Source organism: Spea bombifrons, chromosome 5 (assembly GCF_027358695.1).
Source record: "Spea bombifrons isolate aSpeBom1 chromosome 5, aSpeBom1.2.pri, whole genome shotgun sequence".
NCBI lineage: Eukaryota > Metazoa > Chordata > Amphibia > Anura > Pelobatidae > Spea > Spea bombifrons.
In genome coordinates, this window is record NC_071091.1 from 96,840,655 (window position 1) to 96,862,808 (window position 22,154).

Here is a 22,154-nt window from a genome sequence, read left to right on the forward strand (position 1 = left end):
CCTTTTGTATTGTTTGTACATAAAACATTGCTCATCACACTGCTGATTTTTGTTTGTCTGAAAGCTCATACTGTGTTTGTTCAATCAGATGGAAGCCAGTGACGCTGTCAGTTTGAGGCTAGAGAGACTGATGAGGTTGATTGAAAAATGGTGGCTAAAATTATTTATTTTAATTTACTTCTCATTTCTAGACTAACAAGCTAATATATGAGGATATTAACAGACGTCCTGAATAAAATGCATAGAATATTGTCTTGGTCAAGAGATGAAGTGGTTTCCTACAGGGTCAGAACACGAATGGGGCTGCTGAGAGGCATGATTGTGGAAGCTGAGATTTTCTAAAAGAAAGTGTACCAGTTTACCCCAGTCTAGGCTTTCCCTAGAGCCTTTGAGTTTTCTATATGATGCAGTAAAGGTTTTGTGACATCACTGACGCTCCATACATACTGTGGTTAAGCACAATGCTCATGAAAAGACGGTGATGTTCCTCAAGTGTCATTCCTGCAAAGCTGGCCTTACATGGTGACTACATTAGGACAACAAGACCAGGGTGATAAAAAGTGCTAAAACACCGGTATTTCCAGCAGAATAAATTGATCTTACTCTTGTTACATAATTATTTTATTAATCAATGATCAAACAGTAGTCTTATGATACTCTTTCATAGATTTCCTAAAGAAACTTTTTTATTTCCATGAGATAAAAAGTTGCATTCTTGGGTATGTGCTAAGAAATCCAACGAGCATTAATGCCCAATTTTTAGTTTTAGTTTTTGAGAAACAGTGGTACAAAAGATTTCTCACCAAATACCACAACTATTACTTTTTCCCACTGTTCCTTCCATTTAGAAATGCTGTTATTTTGTTGTCTGCTTTAGAAAAGTGGATAATGTCTGTGTTTCTGACTGTGGTTTTCATAGAATTAACCTCTCAATATGCCTGAATTTGTAATTAGTATCTGCCCAAGGCTGCATAATTACCCCTTTTAACAACCTTAATTTGTTGAGCTGCAGAACAACGGGAAGGTCTGATCTACACAAACTGCCTGATACTATTTTGTATTCCTTTGAGATCTCACAGCTTGTAATTCACCTATTTACATAAGAGCCAGAAATGGGGCAGACCTGGACTGCTCATCTGATACACCGGGCAAGCTGGCTATGCCCAGCCGCATGCTCCATGAGCAAAAAATGTTGCATGCCACACTAACATTATCAGGTAGCCACCACCTTAAAGTGCCAGGACCCTCTTGCCATCAACAGTACGACTCTGATATCTGATATCTGAGGATCCCTGCCAGCTGTACTGTATTTTGTATAACATTAAACCTACACATGTGGTGAAAGAACTGTCCCCATGCTTGCCTTACACCAAACCACCAGGGTGTATGGAACCAGAATCTTTATGTCACTTCTATGTCCCTGGGGTCTCTGGGAACATACATCGGACACCAATGGTCCAAAACATAATGAAACATTAGGAAGTTCTCTATTTCCAACATATCAAAATAAAACATTGATAGTTCTTTGAAGGATAAACCTAGTGGTTACACATACAGTAATAGGCGACGCTATAATAAAAACAAAAGTAAAAACACACACAGTTCATCCATTTCAAGAACAAAATTCAGGGAGTGCTTAAATGCTATAGTTTATGCCCAATAGGAACTATAGATTGATTTAGTGTGTTAAAGAAATCAAACAAGAACATTTGACAAACACTGCCAAGTCCGCAGAGATTATTTACCATGAATTTCACGGAACAGCCTCTGCTCTCAGATTGCAGGCAGTGAAAAGCTATAGTTTCTGGTTTTTCATTTCAAGATTTCAATCAGTTACCTTTTAATGGCTTGTGTTTACTCAAAAGACCTGAGAACCCATAGCGCTCCATTAGAAACTCTTTAACTCCACCATATATGCCAAGAGTTTCGGCACCGTAAATGGGACCTATATCCATGTGTATAGTACCACTTTGTTGTTCCAGTTAGAACATTTGGTATGTGTGAGTGTGTCACAGTAATATGTGTAACTGCAATATATAGTCTGGGAAAATAAAATGCTTTCTTGTTTTAAATGACTCACAGAAGAATTCTTCAAACTCTGGATTGGGACGCTGGGTTGCTCTTGCTCTGCCCTCTGTTATCAGACTGAGCATTGTGCTGTACCATAGCAGACACACAAATTGCTGTTACAAAGAATTTCTAAAGAAATGATAAAATCAATAAGGATCAGATTACCTCTAGGTTTCAAAAGGTGTTTTAGTACCACTATATGAATGGGCTGGGCTTGAACCATAAGCCGAAAGGTATGTGCCCTCCACATACGCAGCCAAATGTGGTCACGAGTAGAAGTGATATTGTCACACTCGGTCAAAGGAAAAGAAAGTTAACTTACTGTGTTACATAGTGAATTGGTGGACTTAAGAATTTTCTGTAATAATCATCAAAAAGGGTACATAAATTTAAACAACGTTTCTCTAGGCAGATGTATATATGCCTCAGGTGCTGCTATAGGCTTGACCCAGGGCAGCGCTTCCCTCCACAGCCCCGACCTCATTGCATAGTGCCGAGATATGACGGCTCATCCTGGTTCTCTGTGTCATAAAGGCACCTTTTAGCTCATGCTATAGAGGCTGTGTCATAGAGTAAATGGGGCCGGACGGGGAGATCGGAAATCTCCCTTGTGACCATCCTATTGGGTTGGGTCACAACAGGGAGCCTAATCACCCGAAAGGGCCATCTGTCCCAGGTTTTACATCAGGGGGACTGACGTCCCTCGTCCTGCCTCCATAGGCATAGGCCGATTTTAGGAGGAATATTGCAGTAAATTAAGCCACTGATGTCGTAAGCATGGGAGTCCATTACCAATTCTTAAAGCAGATGAGTAATTGTTTTAACAAAAATTAATTTCCATATAGCCCCCCAATCATTGACACCAGTTAGCCCAAATAGATTTAGAATAAAAAACACACACAAATCTATTTGGTTCCAGAAGCGCTATATTTCCAGGGGCTCTTGTTGCTGTTGAACACCTGGCTCTGAGTGCTGGCAAAGGCAGCTGCCCATAGTGATGCCAGGGGTCATGTACCATTTGCAACCAAGAAGGAATGCCTTCTTTGAATGGAGGGGTCTGCTCTTTATCATGACTCCCTTGCCAATCATTTGTGATTTTTTTTTAATTTCCAAAAAGTTTTTAATAACTTTTTTTGCACAATTGTGTAAGATATACACATTTTTCAAGTTAACTAAATATAGGGAGACAGTTGTCGGCAGGTGTCTGTCTGTTTCTTGTAGCTCACAACATGGGTGTCCTTGTCCTTAAGATCACGTTATGTCTTCCTAGCCAGCAAGCCAATGAATCTTAATACTGCTTAGAGCTTTTCAGAGATCAGATCAGCTTGGCTGGTCTTCCCATCCTATATAGTGAGATAACATTCGGGCATAACAGTCCTTTATTTACCAAATTCCATGATGCTTATGGATGATCTGTGGTTGTGTTTATGAAAGACGCTCCTGTACTAACACAATGTTGGCCAATCCATTTAAACAAATTGCGCAAATCAAACATCTAGGTGTATTTTGGTAACAAATATTATTGTAACTGACTAATGAAAGGAATGAAATTTTGCAGCTACCACTATTTAAGGGGATTTAGGTTATTATAAATCAATTATTGACATGCCAAAGGCGAAGATATCTTTATATATCTTATATATATCTTTATATATAGTATATTGCCTTACCATTGGTCAGTTAGAACATGGGTGGCGATCAGGAAGATGTATATTATGCGAATTCCTAAGCAATATATGTCTTACAACACCTACTTAATTGGTTGGCATTTCACACTATGTACACACCAAGTGTTATGTGCATAGTGACACTCTATTACCAGCTAGCATGTTGTGCCGGATCCTACACGGGAAGAAGAATCTCCATTTGTGCTCTGTTCCAGTAATTCATCTGAGCTCTTTCTGTAGGTTACAGCTGGACAGGTCTTACCTCTTATTTTTATGACGTCCCCTTTAAACCGCAGAGGCATCATACGATCCTCTGCTATCGTTTTACGTGTCACTATTAGCCTCTGGGGAATTCATCTCAATGGAATTTATTCTGCTCTCCTTCCCTTACAGTAAGAAAAGTGTAATTAATATTGTGTTTAACTTCACAACCTTCTGTAGAATATGGTTTCCTATTTCAGCCATAAATCATGCAGCTGATGACAGATTACTTGACGTATTTAAAATTGTTATCATAAGGGAAAGTGTTTCTTGCATCACACATAGTAGCGGTATATATATATATATATATATATTTGCCTTCACTCAATAATAAGTTATACACAATTACTAAGCTACCTCATTTTTGTTTCTTATTTATTGCAATTAAACATATTTTAAACCACAAATAGAGAACTTCCATCGGTATTTTATCACAATATTACCCAATCATAATAATAATAATAAAGAGGCGATACCGTGACCCTATTTGCAAGGTGGTAGCATTGTCTCTTTTTATATAAAATTGTTTTTATTTTATATAAATCAAAGTTGTCTCATTATTGATCGAAAGACATTATTCAACATTTGAGGACAATATTGCAGAGTGTATGGATGCTTCAGTTCTTCATAACTATTGTTCCATGAATGAGAAATGAAATAAATGTCATTGACAAAGACACAAATCACAATTTTATATTCCTATGAGATGTTTAGGAAGGTCAGATCAATCTGCCTACTTATGAAGGATTGAAAAAATGGTTTATTGTGCAGAATTCACAGAATTATTACAGTCTAACACAATGATACCAGCAGGTCTAATAGGACTAACATGCAAATCGGAACCTAAAAACAGTAGACCAATCAGAAATGGGGCGGAGCATGAAGTAACAAATAAGGAGTGAGTATACAACTAAAGCACGAGAACAACAAAACATCATCTAATCACAGAGCTCCAGATGTTTTAATCATATGCGTGTTCTGCATGACTTAAAACTCGCATTATTTAAATTAAATTGTGTAAATGAAAATATATTATTGCTCTACATGCCTTACTCAATAATAGCAACCAATAGGTAAAAGCACACAGAAAATCTCCCTGAAAACAGAAGTGGGAAGAGCGAAGCTGGAGTTGTTGAATATGAATGGTCATTATGACGATCCAGGAGGACACTTTAAAACATCTGAGGACCCTTAAAACAGGTTCTGTTAGTCTACGGTGCCCGATTATCCAATATCTTACAGTCAAAGGACTCAATTTGCAAAACTACAGAACAAGTATTTCATGGCTGGGAAAACGAAGGGAACTTTTCTTAACTTTTTTTCATTTATCGCTCACAAAACTGGGTCAGTGAATTTACTGGTGCGGTGGCTGGATCCAATTGTGCATTAACTATGCATTTGAAGGCCGTGAATGTGAACTCATTCTGTCACAGCACTGAACTTGAGAAAGTTGAATGCTCACGCGCAGGCTGCGCCGTAAATTAATATTTAAAGGATCTTAGGGTTTTAGCAGTCGTACTGATGTGATTGCACGATTATATCAGTAGAATATAGAAGGGCATTAAATTTGTTTGCTACGCATCAAATGTCACAATAAGCATCCTTTCGTAATCACAGCAGCCAAAAAGCATTCATGTTTAAAAATTAAAGAACGCGGAAAATATTTGATTTAATCCATGTGTTGAAGAAACCATTTAAAAATGCACCTCACATCAAACCAATTCACCCAAACCACAAAGGTATGATATATATTAGCCGGCACATACGGGATGATAATAGTCCATAAAACTGAACTGATTATTGCATTAACTATTTAATGTTCGATCCCTAGGAGAGGTAGGAAAGCAGTGCTGTAAGGCTTGGTTACAGCCCATGGACAACTCGTCTGCTCCATGTTACGTTATAAAGGAGCTGGTATAAGGGAAGTCGGTACTGGGATGTAATCCTGGTTTCCCTCACACTTACGATGTTTGACGAACTCTACTGTAGGTTATGGTCAGCCTTTACTTTTCCCATCTTGTGTAGGATGGTAAAAATATGCACAATAGTCTCACACAATGGTGTTCCAAATACCCCTTTTAATGGTTCCATAAATGTTACAACAAAACCAAGAAAGCCTTTTTTGATTCAGTAGAGGATAAAAGATTTAACCCTTACGAAAAATTACTGCAGTTTTTCTGAAGTAATACTGCTATTTCTTGGACATGAAAAAACTGCAATACTGCACTTTTACTGCACATTTACTGCAGTTTTACTGCATTTGTACTTCACTGTACTGCAGTTGTACTGCAGTATTCCTGCACATTTACCGCACTTTTTTTTTTTTATATTGCAAACCTACAGTTGTACTTCAATATGCTGTAGCTTTATTGCATTTGTACTTCCGTACAAAAATAACTGCAGTACAACTGCAGTACAGTGAAGTACAAATGCAGTAAAACTGCAGTAAATATGCAGTAATACTGCAGTAAAAGTGCAGTATTGCAGTTTTTTCATGTCCAAAAAATAGCAGTATTACTTCAGAAAAACTGCAGTCATTTTTTTGTAAGGGAAAGAGCCGAGCAAACTTGTTGGATGCGTCCAGCCCCTTTACTGTCAGACCGGCTTTACAGTGAATATTGAAGAAATAGAGGCAGGTACGTTTGGGCCTTTTTTCTTCTTAACTCTTAAGGAAATGATTGTGTAAAGCTTAGATAACAGAGGTCTGCTTTTGTAAATGATTGTGCAAAGCTTAGATAAGTGAGATCTACTTTTGTAAGTGTTTTCTTAAGAGTAACGAAAAATACACTTAATCCCATTTTTGTCTGCCGCACAAATCATTAAGATAACAAGGAAATACTCTGTTAACTCCAGCACGAGAGCAGATTAGGGGAAAAGGTATGAAAATTTCTATTTCAAAACTGGGTGAGTCTTAGCGTATAGCAACACGTGAAGCTAAGAATAACTCCTGAGAAAAATCTCAATCAGTCAGTGCAATGTCCTAATCCAGATCTAATCCTAATAAGAAACAGAAGGCTGTGCGCCTGACTCCAAGGGTCAGCAAGAGAGCTCTCAATACTGAACCTTCAACCTTCCAGAGAAAGAAACAATTCAAGCCTATACCAATGTATATCTATTAGCGACTATCTATATTCTATAATATCTATAATATTTATTAGCTATCAATTAACAATAATCAATGTAACAAAAGGGGAGCGATATGTGATATAATAAAAACAGAGAACCTCAGAACAGGCTGTTGCCATACCATGCACATAAAGTGATTTTCTAATACATATACTGTATATACTGCTTATTTTAATTATTGTGTAGCAAACAGCAAAATTTAAAAAAATTAGGAAGTTTTAGGAAAGGGATAGATATTCCCTTAAAAAGTCTGAAGCGGGTCAGCATTTTGCCAGGACATTTTTTTTTATCAAAGCAGCTTTTACTTTGTAAATTTGCACCGTTTTAATAATCTTTTTTTTTTTTTTTTAAGTGTTTTATCTTGATGCATTCTAAAGGTCTAGTTTTTTTGAGTCATATCTAATCCGCATACTGTAATAGAAGTGATGGAACTCATTTTCAGCTCACAGTATATGTATATGTCATAACCCATGTGTTTAACTTCTTTATTGTGTATATATATATATATATATATATATATATATATATATATATATATATATGTCTATGCTCTAGACCTTTCGAGTTAAATCACTGTCTTAACTGAAATCTTCTTAGCATCTCTGAAAAAAACTGAAGCATGGAACCTTGTCAGCTTCTTAGGTTCTTGAGATTTGTTTAAATCTTCAAGGAATAGACGGTTAAAGAGACAGAATACCATGGGTGAGGATAAACAGAAAACCGCGGAATGAATGATTTGGTACTTCTCAGGTTAGAGGGCTAGCTATGCCATTTCACTGGCCTTCTCTCAAAGGGTTAATTGTTCCCACACATTGCTTCATTACTAATGGAAATTATGTCAGAGGAAACTAAACACCAAAGAATACTGGAGCCTTTAGGAGATTCTTATCTATAGGATGATTTGACAACTAAACACAAAAGGATTACACTGTATGTACTGTAAATGCGTATAAAAAGACAGACAGCAGACTATTTCTGGGAGAGAGGAAAGAAAGTATGCGGTGTATTAAGAGTAGCTCAGAGCCGAAGGAGAGAGAGAATGTGTGTGATGTGGTTTTGCTGCCATTTATATCATTTGCAGAAAAAGAAAACACGGTGTGAATTCTGAGAACTCACGCCAGCCTGCAATGCAACACACACTGAATTACTCAACGGAACCAAATCCATGGTGTTTCAAGTGATGGCGGCTCAGGGTCATCTTTAATAATAAAAATAATGAGTTCCTGGGTACATCTCCCCTAGTGGAACCCCACTATGGCCATTGTGCCTGAGGTGACACAGACCTCTCCACTGGTGATTCCTCACAGTCTGTATGTCGCCTGATGCTTTGCTCAGGATATAATGTCATACCTCCACTGCCTGGGATAGCCCTAGTGTCCCCTGGAAGCCGCTTGGCCCATGGGGCATCTCCTGTGGCCCCTTCAGGTAGGCCTGTGTTTGGGGCAGCTCTATGTTTCGACCTGTGTAAAAGAATGAGCTGATTTGCCTGTAGAAGCGAATGGAGTTCTAGTCCCTTGCATTAAGTTGCTCACTCAGAATGTGTTACAACTGGAGTAACAAATGATTATTTTGATTTGCTGCTTTATTTAATATTACCTAAAATGTTTTCCCACTTAAACAAATGTACTTAACTCTTTACATTTCCAAGAAATATCTCTAGTTAAAATGCTTTTTCCTCTATACTACTAGACGGTCTGATTAGTCAACTTTAGGCCAGAAGCAGTCGCGTTTTCTTTAATTTATCATCAATAACTCTTGATCCTGATCTGTTTCCTGCTCAGAAAACAAACATACAGATGTGGAAACATTTGTCTCGTGTGTTTATGTGAGGATCATGTAAACAGATCATTTATGCGAGGATCTCAGCTTCACACAGCTGCCAAATAAAGTCCACTAGGCACCATGGAACCTAGAACGGCGAGGGGCTTAAGGTCAGCAACACACTGACCTGATTTACGGCCTCTTATAAGTGTTGGGGCCCTGATAAACAGCACTAAATTCTGAATTATTATAGCTGAGTTTTGTGCAGTGCTGCAGAGTATTCACTAAAAATCCACTGATTGTCATAACACATGCAAGCCGGGTAGGTTTCATACTTTGATTTACCCAAGTGTTTCCTGGGCCGACCCCAGGCTGAATTTAGAGTTTCGGACTAAATAAAGGTGTCCAACATATCAGGTAGCAGAATCTACATTGCAATCCCATTAGTCACCATATGTAATAATGCAGTCTGTATTGCACTGTGAGCATTGTGTATACCCAACCACAACGTAGTCTTTTCCTAGACCTTTTTTTATTGAAAAAAAATCAAAAGTCACACGCAATGGATTCAGTCACACAAGCCCGCCAAGCGTTATTCAGGAAATACCAACCAATCAGCAGCCTCAATACAATCACTAATATCGTCACCAGATGCAACCGACGTTGGCATACGGAGTCCGCTTTCTTGGTTGGCACTGAAGGGTTCACAGAAACCAGTAATCTTAACATTACTCAAAGTCATAATCCACTTCATGCCAAAACTCTCTATACTGTTACTACGTTCTGTTAAGTATGTGCCTCAAAAGGTTGAGTAGAAAATAAATAGATAACACAGAGCTAATAAATTATTCAAGGCAATGGAAAAAACGAATGCACAATTTGTTAAAAGATTATATACCACATCAGCAATTGCCGTGGCAGCATCACAAATTCTCTATCTGAAGCGACGGGGGATTATGTAACCACAAAATAGTTTTCTCCCTGGGTCTTCCTTCTCCTTGTATATGGTATGAAGGGATGAAATGCTCTGGATACAATCTAAATCTGATCTGATGATGGACCTCAGTTTTTTGGCTAGAAGGATGAATGATAATAGTCAACCATTATGAACCAAATGTAAAAATTGATTTGTGGCTTTTAAGTGAAGGAAGAAAATTGACATGGTTTAAACGTCCGTGCTAATAAATGTTGACAGTTTTGTAGTATATATCATTGTGACAGTTGTAGTGATTTTAGCGTGCTAATGATAATAATTATAGAACACCAACCTTTTAGCCTAGAACCATTATTGACTATTATCATTAATAACCATTTAGGGTGAACAGCACTAAAACCAACAGAACAAAGTGTGTACCCCAAAACAGTAAGAATTCTTTATCATGGACTGTATCGGAATTGGCAGGCAGACAATCGCGGGTGACTGGGAGTGTGCGCTTTTTCTTTAGTTGTAGGTAGCGGGAGGGTCAAGAAAGAATGATTGGAGATTTGAGCTCCTGGCTACCCAGGAGTGCCCATTGCCTGCCAACTCTGGTACATATTGAGTCGACAACTGGGCGCCTATGGAGGTCGAGCTGTATTCATAACATAGTAATCTATTTGTTTTACCGCCATAGTCACAGGTCTATTTCTTTTTGGAACAATCCCATTAGGGTAGATTACATGGTTTTGTCCACCTTACAGGCTGGTTCTATTGGGTGTTTGATATCTCCAGAGCCAGTGGAGATACAAACCAGTGGGGAGCTCCCTTGGATTATACCAAAAAGCAGTCAAGGTTGTTTGGAGGTTTGGGCAAGATAAGCACTTGCTCACTCACTCTCCACAAGGAGCTTCACTACATAACCACTCTCATAACATGTTCCCACCCTCAAGGTGAGTGCGGATTAAATGATGATTCAGTATTTATCCACATACCTTAAGGAAGGCCTCAAGTAGGGTGAAATTCATTGTATGAGTTACTTCCTGTGAAAGACAATCTTAATGCTTCAGCATACCAAGACATTTTGGACAATGCTATGCTTCCAACTCTGTGGGGACAGTTTGGGGAAGACCCTTTTCTATTCCAGCATGACTGTGCACCATCACACAAAGCAAGGTCTATAAAGACACGGTTGGATAATTTTGTTGTGGGAAAAATTTGACTGGATTGCACAGAGCCCTCGCCTCAACCCCATCAAACACCTTTGGGATGAACTGGAACGGAGATAACGAGCCGGGCCAGGCCAAGGGTGCAATTATGCTATGATATTCTGTGATCTACTCCATCCTTTTCCTGTCTCAGCTATATTGTTCTACGCAGCCAAGCTTATACTACAGAAACCAATTTACAACCACACTAAATGGAAATTGGGTATATAGGTACCAGATGCCCACAGCAATAGCAATGTCACAGATATTTTCACGATACAAAATCATTAAAATCAACGTTCTCTATGTTTCCCAGAAGCCGTAAATGAATATGCCATGACTTTGAGTTACGGTTTAGACACAACTTACAAGATTGCTCCATATATATGTTGTATGTAAAGCTGAAAAGTACCCTGATACTGGATGTGGGGCAATAACATCACACCATTGTTACATGCTCTCCAGCCCTAGCATGTGTGTAATTATGCATAACAAAGAATGAAAAATGCAGTTCATCACAGCCTTTCATTCTTTACAATATCATTGGAATGTTAGCAAATCCCTCTATCCCAAAGTGCGAACTCGCAAAGATTTCCAGCAGGCAGCAGTCGGTAGTTTAAGATCATTCAAGTATCACATATCATGTAATAGCAAAGTACAGATTATCATCACTATCTTGACCAGCCAGCACGAGGGCAGTAAACTAAAGTGCAAGAACTATCTGCTTGTATGTACAGACTTACACATATCAATCAGCGGGACTGGACTATAAATCTTGGGCCAGTCATATATAATACAACCTTTATTCTATGAAGCAAAGCAACAGTAATTAAATACACATCACAGTTATCTATTTATATATACTGTGGGGGGGGCCTTATTGAACCAAAGTGTTGATTTGCAACCATCACATACGTCTTTCGGCACATGAAAGATTAACATGACCAAACAGGTGCAAGCTCCATTAGTCTAGGTGCATTCCACAAAATCTGACAACAAATCCAATTAATCAAAAGTAATGAATAAGCTGATAAAGATATTCGGCCATCTTTATCATTAAAAAAAGAAGCCAGATGCTGTATTTGAAATAACTAGAAGAAATATTCTTAATGTAACTGTGCCAAATTAAGCAGTTTTACCGATTCGATTTAAAAACTGTTACTGGAGTGTCCCTTTTTATCATTATTTTTTAACTCACACGATCAATACTAAACATTATAAGATATCCTGAGACCCGTTGCTTAGCAACATTTTCCAATAATTCCACTAATTATTATGACACTAGTTTTGTTTGATATCACATATGGTACATTATTCATAGTCTCCTTAACTTATTGAATGCTAGAGTGATATATATATATATATATATATATATATATATATATATATATAACATATTACACAATGTGATCCAATGCAAATTATTTTGAAACCATCAGTTCACTTTAACACCCCCCACCAATTAAGCCATCCATAATCAATAAATACCAACACACATCAAGAGGATCAATAGGTCTCTTTCTTGTCAGTAATTAATCACGCCACTCATGTAGAAGATGTATTTCTTCCAGATTAGAGCTATAAATCCCTTTAGAATACCTACTATATAGAAATAATTTACTGTTTATCATAATTTATAGGAATCTCTTTTATACATGTCAGTACTCAATCATTAACATATTACCATTATTGTAAAGTGCTTATTATATCTATCTATCCAATTTTCTGCAAAATAAATTATAAAGGGCTTCCTGCATACGCTTTATCTTTACCGTTTCAATTTCTCATTATTTAACTCCTTTGCTACCGCTCCGACAAGTTAAAATCTCCTGAGCTAACGTTCGTATTGCTATGGCAACCTCCAATCATTGAAACTGGGCTCAAGCAATCTCGCCTTTTCAATTTCTGACAGAGCTCACTGTGATCTCCTCACAAAGAAATCAATTGCTATTGTCTGTGCAAAGCAAGGCTGGCGGGGACTGACCCTTGGATCTGTCTGCTGTCCTCGTGCATTGAGTGTTCCAGATGTACTACATATCTACAGTGATGTGCGTGCAACTTGTATTGCAAATGCTAGGAATACCGTCAATGGATGGACTATAGAAAGGACTTTAATCTTGTACTTTTCTTCCGTTGTCTACAGAAAAATATTAAGTAGTGGTAACATATTTTGTTATTATTACTTATTTAATTTACATAACTGGGAACTTTGTAAATGGACCAGATCTATATATATATATAACACGTTCTTCACTCTGCCCACGACTTGCATCTCTCCCCAGCTGTCATCATTTCTTCCCACTCACGTCTCCAGGATTTCACTTTTGCTATACCTATTTTGTAGAACGCCTTACCAGTTGCGCACTAAAAAAAAACCTACCTGTTCCTTGAAGCTATATCCTCTGAATAGCCCACAACCTCCATTCCGGAAAGCTTTCATATCTCTTCTTCCCTTGATCTTCGCTACAATCAAATCACATCCCTGTCCAACCTTCTCTCTAAATCCCACTAACAGAGAGCGATGTATTCAGGTCTAGGTCAACTGTGCCTGGGATGGCAGGTCCATGGGGGCAGCAGTCTTCCTGCCACAAAACCGAGGGGGTATATTTCCCTCTTTGTTGATCAGGCCCCCTTGTGTGTTGCTACACAATGGACTAGTTACAAGGGAGATCTCTGATCTAGCCAACCAGCCCATTAACAATAGGGACGCTTGCGTTGAACCGGCATATTTATTTTTTTTAAAAAAGATGGAGGATGGAGAATGCAGGGGAAGCAGTTGAAGGTACTGTCTGGGTCAAGACTACATTGTAAGCTCATCTGAAGAGGGCCTTATGTTTATTCATGCTATTGCTAATTTTGTGTTCTCCTCACATCTAATGGTTCTCTATAAATAAAATGTATTTACAGCCAGCAGCTCAAATATTCTAGATTACATCACCTGTATTGAAGCAGGGGTTTCAATTGTCATTTTCTAGCGCGAACAGCCCCAATTTGATTGCCCAGATATTATTGACGCAGAGTAGAAGCTGTCAAGTACAGACCATGTAACCCAGAGAACTTACCCAATTATCCTCTGATTGGTATAAAAACCTTGAGACTCAGGGTCAAATCCCAAGAGTTCCCAGGTATGATAATTTATGTTACCATACTCTATATAGAACAAATTATCTCTCATTGTGCAGATTCTCTGCGTCACACATTCTGAAGATGTCCGAGCATCCCAACTGGGGCTTTTCTTACTGATTATTTCACCATTCTGTACACTATATGCACCCATGTAGTGGTATTTACAGAACAAAATAAGCTATATATTTCTATGAAAAACCCACCATATATGTATACCGTGCGGGAACCCGGGAAGTTATCTTGTTTTTCCTAGGATAAGCGTTATTTTTCATCAAGTTATCTCCCGACTTTTGTTACATTTCTGATGGATTCAGGCAGCAGTTGTAAGGGTGGGTTAAAAAGAAAGAAAAGTGCTTGAGAACATGTAGTCCGTGCGAGAAAGAAAAAATACACGAAATTTGTAATTTCATAACATTTTCCATAGATGCGTGACCCAAATTCCACTAAAACATATGATAATTTGAGCACAAAATCCTGCGGTGCCCTACACCAAGACGGAGTCATGACTTGGGATGTGATTCACTAATCCTCCCTCAGGGAACCACATGCATGAGTATGGTATGCGTGGTAATTATAGCTCATGCAATACACAAAGGACATAGGAAGACGAAGGGAATGGGGTCAAACACTCCCATTTCAATGTCAGTCTGTATTAGCCTGCGAAAAATTCAACTTAGAACACCCAAAATGTTTCGGTGCATTCTTTAAATGTTATTCTAAAGAAAAGAAAATGGTTTTCTTTAAAAAGTAGATCGATTATGTGTGAAAAGATGAAAGTGAGTCTGCTATCTTGTTTCTCAGATTACTTTGTTACTTCACCCATGCTGTTTGCAGTAATGACATCATTATTTGCTATGCTTTCCTGGGCATACCTTTATTGCTCTCAATGCTCATTCTCAAGATGATTCTACATAAGCGTTTGTGTCTTGTGCTGCGCTTGAGATGTTGACATAACGGGAATTATATTCGTAGAATTACAGTCCCAAAGGATGCGCCCATTGAGTTGAGGATTTGAAAGTTTGAAAATTGCAGTTTCACGGGAGGATTATAAAAATTACTAAAAGGATTTGCCAAATTTTTATTTAATGTTAAAAAATTTAATTATTAGTAAAAAAAAATCTGCTTCTTCACAATCCTCAAATTAGTATACTTGAAATATCAAAGGATGTAGAATTTATCTAAAAACTAGCTGTTAATAAACCACACAGTATTTCTCCTTAATTCTGAGAAAGCTAGGATGGTGTATATTACAGGCACACTTGAAATGGTTACCGTAAGTGACAACAGGACTTTGTCACTAAATGTTTCCGCAGACACAGGAAACAGGCATCTTGTTATTGTGGTTCCAGAAGGTGAACAAGTGTGTGTAGAATATATACCGGTATATATATATATATATATATATATATATATATATATAATGTGTGTGTGTGCGCGCGCATTTTTATCCCTTCATTGATAGATATCGATAGCTATAACATGCAACTGTAATACTGGAGAAAAAGTGCCACAAAACTCCAGGATTTATTTTACAAAGTATTTCTTTCTGTCCGTTTCACTTTTTTTTGGCACGGATGACACATTGCAAATGGAAATTATAAATAGGAAGCACTTTTACTCTGAGAATCTGAGTTACGAGGCCTGCACAGAATGGTGTATGTGTGAAAACCGTTCCACTTACTCATCTGAGCAGTGTGTCTTCTGACTTAAAAAAAAAAAAAATAGCCAGTTCCCTTATCAAAGTGAAACAGATCTGATTTCGCTAATTCACAAACGACTGCGGGTTACAACAAGATGAGGCAATCTCGTTAAATAATCCACAGCAGGGTTTATTTCAAAATTTGTACATCTTGGTTTGGCACTAGTGGATCTTATGTATTAGTAATTATAGATAAGCCCCATTTATTTTGTCAGCAGCTATATGCTCCGAGTCTAATCTTATGAAAAAAGTACAAAGGATAAGTGGCCATGTCTGCATGCAAGGCCACATCAGTGGCCCATGAACACATCTTAAACCTCGGGTGGATCACCTGAATTAAAAGGCACCTATTGCTCTTATATTATGTGAATACCATTAAGGCGATTATTTCCGTTTCAATAAAATCTTTAAACAGGTAAGATATGTCTCAACTTTTAAGGGCCGTATAATAGTGCTAGAAAGTGTCGAGGAAGTGGAAGAGTATTCTGCCTGAAATGAGAACATCAATCTTTGCTAAATCTTTGCTGAACCTTTGGTAACATTATAAACTGACAGACAATAACTAGGAAAGGAGGATCATATAGCATACATTTTCAATGGCATTAATATAAAACCATGAAATGATAGGGTTTGCTAATTATAGCCTGCAAAAAAAGAAAGCTACACATGACACAAACATCATTTGTAAGAAGCACGTATGATCCACTTGAGTGAGTCGTATCTAAACCCCAAATAATAATAATAATAATAATAATATATATATATATATGCATATACTGCATTTATTATACAACTGATTGTGAGATATAAGCCGCAAAGAGGATTACTGTACAGGTACACAGTCAGCTGCTGCCTGGGAAGACAGAAGTTTGCATGGTTTGCAGTGGGAGACAGTAAAGGAGGCTCAGTCCAACTGTTCTGCATGAAAGTAACACCAAGGGGTTTGGCAATGCCCTTTTGTTTTCTGTTTTCATGGCATTGAAAGGTTAGGTTATTTTCCAAAATAAATGAGCTGCATTAACCCCTTTTGTCCTCTAACATACTGCTCTGTGAACTGTCACCATAGAGCTCCAGCTGACAAAAGAAGTTAAAAAACAATGCAAGAATAACCAACATCAGTTACATTCATCTTAAACAGAGCTTGGGGGAGAAGGCTGCATACTTACTGCATTGCCCATCATCCAAATGATAATGGAGATTGCAGTGCAATAGCAAAAGAGTTCAAACCCTTTCATGCACTACAGTATTTCACTAACAATACTTACATCTTATAGATCCTATATTTCATGCTGCCTGTTAATATTATGTTAATCATATGTAAAATAAACTATGTGGATAATTATACATTCCCAGATTTTAGAGAAAAGGTGTAGCCCCATATTTATGAATTATATATATATATATATATATATATATATATATATATATATATATATATATATATATATACACACACACACAGTCAATTGCATGCATGCTGCCAATAGCTAATATATGTAATAAATGTTTAGATAGTGGTTATATGTAACAGCAGAATTGCCTTATAAAATCCATTAAAAAATATATAAAAAACGAAATTACCAACCAATTCCCACTGTGTTGCATGTGCTGTGCAGAAAATGGGTATATGAGTTTACCTCTCATGCAAAAAACATGTGAATCAACAGCTTCAATGAAGTGTCCTTTCTGCAGAAAGGTACTCATCACTAATAATAGACCAACATAGCTAAGGAACCGGTCATTGTAATAACAAATACACTTTATATGGAGGATATTATGTGGCATAGCTCAGTATTGTGGGGGGGGCAATATAATAATACACATACATACAGGCTGTGTGCCTGTTACAGCATGCAAGGCTCATCATTACATAGACTGTACTTCCTACTTGAAATTTAAACATTGTTAAAGTGTAAATAAACAGAATCTACAGAGTCACACTGTTATTGAAACAAAGTAACACTATGTTATTGCACTGAATCCACATTTCTGGGTGGAACCTCAGCGTGTGCAACATTTCCTTACAAAATGAAACTGTTACAAGCCACAAAGTGTCCACAGTAAAGTAACTTTCTGAGAGCAGCGATGCATTTTACTTACACAGACCAGAACAGGGGCTTCCTTCTCTCTGCTGATCTGGGCAGACAGCTGACAATCAATAGACAAGAAGACACTTAGCCCTGCATCTAATCCCAACTACCCACATCCAGGCTACAAAGTTTTCTTTTTGAAGCTATAATGGTGCATGGGGCATTAAGGGCAAGGAAGGGTAGTGAGGAGCTGAGGTGGTTACCAGATGCGAAGTCTAATCAGATGATTAATAGTCCATTTTCTTGCGAACCGTGAGAAGCAGCAGTGGGAGCAGGAGAAGCAGCAGAGACAGTATGGATCCACCATGCACCAGATTCACAAGCCTCTGGGCTGTGTGGCTTAATCCAGAAGCTCTGCCTCCCTATGACGTCAAATTCTCTGTCACATGGCCACATGAAAGCCAAGAGAGCACTGGTTGCCGTAGCAACTACAGTCCCTGCTCTGAAATTATTTCAATAGGTCATCCGTCATACTGTGTGCACATTTGGATCATTACAGGCTGCCTGACAGCCCAAACAGCCCATCTTATTTACATATGAGATGAGAAGTTGGGGTCACTCCTTGGCCCCCGAGCTGTTGGTTTTGTTGGCTCTCTAAGAATCTTTTTTTTTTGGGGGGGGGGGGTTATCTACTTTTTTTTAGCATTTCTCTTGGCACCTGCCTTAAAGTGAAATTATTAAAGACAAATTTATTAACCCTTACACTGCCAGGACAGCCTGTAATCAAAGAGCTCATCTCATTTCTTTCTATTGTTTTCTGTCCCCCCCTCCCCCACCCTTTTTTGTTCCAGACCAGAGTTTGTGGGACCTGCTCCCAGGTCATGTTAATGTCTGTTAAGATCTCAATATTCTGTATTGTGGCCACTAAGAACTAAATATGTCAGCCAGAAATGATTATTTGCTGATGAGGCATGTTGTTGGTGAGACACTTACTAAGGCTGGTATTATGAACGCATGGAACAAGGTGGGGCAATAGTGGGGGGTGCACAATAGTAAAAGGGGCAACAGAGACCCTTGGGGAAACCCTTATTTCTTCCATCCAGGTCTGTTGTAAATTTCACCGATTGGATCTATCCAAAAGCAGGGGTAGATCTATTTCAAACTGTTTTGCCTCAATTTCATTTAAAAACCAGGTCCGCTGCCACATGGACGCAGTGGATGAATCTTGCAATTCAGCCAAATATCAGAAGATTTCAAGTGACGTCGCGCAGGTTCAGTGCATCTCTGCGCACAGCCTACGCTCCATATCATTCTGATGTTGCCACATCCCATTGGAATTGGCGTGGCATGTTAACCCCACCCATGATCCACCTTATCCTGCCTATTTTACACCCCTTGGGCAGGATTCCCCCCCCCTGTAAACATTCTGTGGATGGCAATGTTTACATCACCAGTAGTTTTCAAGGGTTTTGTGCCCAGGGACCTCTATACAAAAGCAGTGCTAACCAAAGGCAATCAATACATTTTGCGTCATTAATAGCTCAAATGAAAAACAAAATGTTTCTGATGGCACATGCTCTCTTACACACAATTTTCATCATCCTGAGGCCATCTTGTAATTTTGTAGGGGCAAATTGTGGGAAGCATTATTCCACACATTGATGTCCACTTTCATTCCCATGAATTTCATGTGAACCTGCGAGTCCTTCCTCTCAGCAAGTAGTCCTAGATGGTTCAGCTGAGCCCATGCCTGGTCATATAGAAGGCTCCATGTAAATCCCTTGCAGAATGCATTCTTTGCATTGCAGGCCAGACTGGCCATTTGTCACACCGGGCAAATGCCTGTTGGCCGACCGCGTCACTTACCCTTACTGCAGATCCAGCGGAAGATTCCTGCAGTGTGTGGCCACCAGCTGAATAGACACAGCTTAGACATGTCCATAGTGGTATGAGTATTTTTAATTTGCTTGTCATCACTAATAAAACATATATTTGTGGAATGCTGTAAGAGGATGCAGATCACTCCACTTCACTTTTCTATTGTGGGGTATTACATATATTCCATCACTGCACAGGAAAGTAACTTGTTACTAACTATAAATAACTAATGTCGGCTTGTGTGGCTATTGGCAGTGAGTTTTGAGGAATTCAGAATGATCCAATCACCTAAAATAAAAAAAAAAACAACATCTGAACCCTAGACACGAGCTCTGCTACCGAACAAAGTTTTGATGGACCCAAGAATGTAGATTATACGTGGCAAAAGTTGTGAGGTATACTAAATAAAATGTTAATTTTTAATACTTTGTTTAGAATATTTTGCAGGCAATAATTGCCTAAAGTCTAGAATGCACGGACATCACTTTCCTCCTTTGTGATGCGTTACTAGGCCTTAAATGCAGCTGTCTCCAGTTGTAGTTTGTTTGTGGGTCTTTCTACCTTAAGTTTTGTTTTCAGTAAGTGAAATGCATGCTCAATCTGGTTGAGATCAGGTGATTGACTCGGCCATTGCAGAATATTCCACTTTGCTTTAAAAAACTCCTGGGTTGCTTTCGCAGTATGTTTTGGGTCATTGTCCATCTGTAATGTGAAGCTCCCTCCAGTCAACTTCCCTGAATTAGGCTGAATCTGAGCAGACAATATATCCCTATACACTTCAGAATTCATCCTCAATTGATTCATCATCAATAAACATTAGTGACTCAGTGCCACTGGAAGTCATGCATGCCCCTGCCATCATACTACCTTCACCGTGTTATACAGATGATGTGGTATGCTTCTGATCATGAGCCTTTCCAAGCCTTCTCCATACATTCTTCTTCCCATCATTCTGATACAGGTTGATCTTAGCTTCATCTGTACAAAGAATGCTTTTCCAGAACTGGGCTGGCTTTTTGTAGATGTTTTTTGGCAAAATCTTATCTGGCCTTTCTATTCTTGAGGCTTGTGAAAGGTTTTCACCTTGTGGTGAACCCTCTGTATTCTCTCTTGTGAAGTCTTCTCTTTATGGTAGACTTGGATAATGATATGCTTACCTCCTGGAGGGTGCTCTTCACTTGGCTGGTTCTTTTGAAGGAGTTTTTCTTTTCCATGGAAAGGATCCTACGATCATCCACCACTGTTGTCTTCTGTGGACATCCAGTGTTTTTTGTGTTGTAGAGCTCACCAGTCCGTTCTTTTTTTCCTCATAATTTACCAGACTGTTGATTTGGCCGCTCCTAATGTTCCTGCTATCTCTTTTTTTGCAGCCTAAGGATGGCCCGTTTCACTTGCATTAAGAGCACTTTTGACCGCATGTTGTTGTAGGTTCACAGCAACAGCTTCCAAATGTGAATGCCACACTTCAAATCAACTCCAGACCTTTTACCTGCTTAATTGATGAAGAAATAACGAAGGAATAGCCCACATCTGTCCATGAAACAGCTTTTGAATCAACTGTCCAATTACTTTTGATTCCTTGAAAAAGAGGGGGCTACATATTAAAGCTGTAATTCCTAAACCCTTCCTGAAATTTGGATGTGAATACCCTCAAATTAAAGCTGAGAGGATGCACTTTAAGCCCACGTTCATTATTTAACTGTAACTTGAATTAATAACAACATTTGTGTCAGTGTCTCATTATTTCCAGACCTAACTGTATATTATGAACTTGAAGTTACATAGTAGAATGCCCATTGTATTAATTAAATTCTCCTTTTAGTATATCATAAAGCGTATATACTACACAACAGCAGCAATGTTAGGATTAGATAGGATTTATCAAAATGTGGCCATACAATGAAATCCCTATTATTTATGCCTTGTTTTCTGGCGCATTTTGTAAACAGAAGGTGGTGTTTCTAAGACTGTTAAACTGGCAGATTTGATATTTTTTTGGGTCAGTTGTAGAGTCTCTGTAGGAAAAAGTTTATAGGCTTTTTCGAATGTGAAATTGTAAGTAAGTGACATTACTGTGCATGTGTGTGCACATATAACAATGGCCGCTATCTTGTGGTGCTTAAATCTTGTATATAACAGTTACATGCATGTGCTTACATGGTGGAACGTCTGTTATAATACTTAAGTTTGCCTTCTTTGCCTGGAGGAAGGGTGTAAGAGATCAACTAAAAGTCAGTCTATCCATAAAATTCAGTTAAGAAAGGGATGGGCATAGAGCATCTCTCCTTTGTAATGCGTGGATCTGAATTTCTAGCTTGCAAGTCCCAAGTTTATGTATGCCCATTAATTTTAACATCAATACCCCATAAGTTAAATTGAAAGATGTCTGCAAATGTATACAGATGACGGGAG

At 38.3% G+C, this 22,154-nt stretch overlaps 1 protein-coding gene across 1 annotated transcript in view; it reads right to left on the bottom strand.

The window, feature by feature from the left end:
- NCALD (neurocalcin delta) overlaps positions 1 to 18,265 on the bottom strand; it is a 45,024-nt gene extending 26,759 nt beyond the window's left edge. The window contains exon 1 of the mRNA XM_053466305.1: positions 18,128 to 18,265. The gene's annotated coding sequence lies outside the window, so the exon portion shown is untranslated. The remainder of the gene's footprint in view (positions 1 to 18,127) is intronic.
- Between the last annotated feature and the right edge of the window lie 3,889 nt (positions 18,266 to 22,154).